Source organism: Eriocheir sinensis, chromosome 15, assembly GCF_024679095.1.
Source record: "Eriocheir sinensis breed Jianghai 21 chromosome 15, ASM2467909v1, whole genome shotgun sequence".
NCBI classification, from domain to species: domain Eukaryota; kingdom Metazoa; phylum Arthropoda; class Malacostraca; order Decapoda; family Varunidae; genus Eriocheir; species Eriocheir sinensis.
In genome coordinates this window covers 19,035,568-19,038,090 of record NC_066523.1, presented here as the reverse complement: position 1 = coordinate 19,038,090, position 2,523 = coordinate 19,035,568, and the positions used below count along the sequence as shown (strand labels likewise).

Below are 2,523 nucleotides of genomic sequence, written 5' to 3'. Positions count from 1 at the left end.
TCTTAATTTTGTGTTACAATGTACAATCACAATGAAATATAATTACTTTCAGTCGTTGAGCCGAAAATCTCTCTCTCTCTCTCTCTCTCTCTCTCTCTCTCTCTCTCTCTCTCTCTCTCAAAGTATCCGTTTGTTCGATAACTGGCACAGTACAGTAAAAAAGCATAAATGAATGAGTGGACTACCGACTCCGGGGGGCTGGTCGTCATCCATTCGTCAAAGGTATCTTAAAAGTTGCCTCGTATTTTGCGTCTCTTCAACAAGTAATATGCTGCCCAGCCTCATGACTTAAATGTTTATGATATCATAGTGTTACAAAATATGAATACAACTTTTTTGCAAGTAAAGTTATTTTCAGTTTTAGATTAATATAATGATAAGACATATCAATTATACGACTAGAAGTAGCCTAAGCTGTTTTGGTGCGCGTGATCAACGGCGGGGCGGGGCGGTCCCTGCAGCACGACGTGGTGACCCATCCGTGTGAGGAGCCACTTCTGTGTGCCGCGTGCGCTATGTGACATTACACGTAGTTTATAAGCTGAACTAGGCTTATGTAAACCTGCTCACACAGACTTTGGGGGTAACACTATTGTTATCATAATTAGTATTGTTTTATTTTATCAAAGTACATTAATATAAGTAATGGGGTCGCAAGATTTTCTGAGAAGTTTTAATTTTCTCATCACCTAGGCATGGCAGAAAACAAATGCTTGGAAGGCCGAGGAAGTCTCATGATTTAGGATGCCACGCTAGCAATTATACACTACATGCAAAAGCAAATACATACATACACACACACACATATATATATATATATATATATATATATATATATATATATATATATATATATATATATATATATATATATATATATATATATATATATATATATATATATATATATATATATATATATATATATATATATATATATATATATATATATATATATATATATATATATATATATATATATATATATATATATATATATATAGTTATATACTGCATTTTACTTTTTTTTTACTATATATCAAAAGTACACGATGAGCAACATCACAGAACAACCCGGGCTCCAGAAAATATTTCGTCAGTTATCGATTTAAATCATCATTACCAGATACCCATAGGTAATATATTTAATTCAACACTGCCATTATCAATACTAAGTATTCTGCTATGTAATTTATAAGCAATTACTATTCAACACTAACAGTATTATAAAACATTATTGATATCCGACATTGCCACTGTCATCTATCACTGCCAATATCACTTAACACCATCAGTGAGGTCCTGTAATAATATCAAACATTACTGCACAACCATCAGCATCATCTTGAATTGCCAGCATCATCCAGCACCATCATCATCAGGCACAATTTTCAGCATCACCCAGCACGACTACCTCATCTCTCACTCCCAGCATTATAAAGAACATCCATAATCATCCATCATACATAAAAATCATCCATAAGCATCACCAAGCACCAACCCTATCATCCAACGTCGTCCGTATCATCCAACTAGATCTATCCAACACTGCCTAATAAAAACAAAGTGTATAAATCAATAAAAAAATCTCAGGTTATGTCTATTTCGATGGGGACTCAGGATGGAAATGTACAAATAGAGAGCAACACATTTTTCGGGCTCCTCGGCGGGAGGACGCGGGTACTTTACAATTGTATGAGACAATAAGAAGTATTGGTCGTGAGTTTTCCTCCTAACACCTTGTACAAAGCGTGAATGGAGGGGGGGGGGGTAGAGGATATATGTATTAAAGTTATTTTTTCGTTATTTTTTACTGTGTCCCCTAAGAGTTTTTTTTTTTTCGTAGTGAGGTAAGTCAATGTTTTGTATGTAGTTGTAGAAAAAAAAATTGTACTTATGACTATTTTTAATAAAGTTATGATTGTAAACAACATTTTAATCATTAAATCTGTTCATTATGTTTAGATGGTAAATATATTAAAATTACCTTTGTGCTTTGGCATAAGTGAACGTGGGAGTTGCATTGTAACTGTTGTCTCGAAGTTGAAATAGAGGCTGGGTGCCCGGCCTTAGAGCGAGACGAGGGGATGACGATGCACGGGACGGGGGAACAATACGTTAACGTTAACGAAGCAATAAAACGAAATCGTTATAGGGATTTCCTGTGTAACGACTATTTATTTATTTTCATTGAAGTAATAAAGTTAATTAATTAAGTAATAATAATAAAGCTGAGATGACGCTTAAATGAGAAGAAAAGGGAATCTATTGGAGGAGAAACAAATGTTGTCCAAAAGGGCTCATTTGTTTGCAAGTTCGGTTGTGAGTTCACCGAGGCCACCGGGAGGGTTAGGATGTCTTGTCTGGGGACGCGTGGAAGATGTGTTTACCGATGATAATTATGGCCCGGCCGAGACTGGACACCTCTGAGGGCCCTGCAACGTGCTGCACAAACAGCTCGCGGCGCCAATTAATGAGACTGCGATTTGAGACCTTTGTTGTTGTTGTTATTGGTGGTGGTTG

The 2,523-nt window shown here is 35.8% G+C and overlaps 1 protein-coding gene across 2 annotated transcripts in view; it reads left to right on the top strand.

Moving 5' to 3' along the window:
* Positions 1-149, top strand: part of LOC126999008 (interleukin-1 receptor accessory protein-like 1-A) — a 20,010-nt gene extending 19,861 nt beyond the window's left edge. For both annotated transcript variants that reach the window (XM_050861324.1, XM_050861323.1), the window contains one exon: positions 1-149. This exon is cut by the window's left edge and continues 551 nt beyond it. The gene's annotated coding sequence lies outside the window, so the exon portion shown is untranslated.
* Positions 150-2,523: the final 2,374 nt, after the last annotated feature.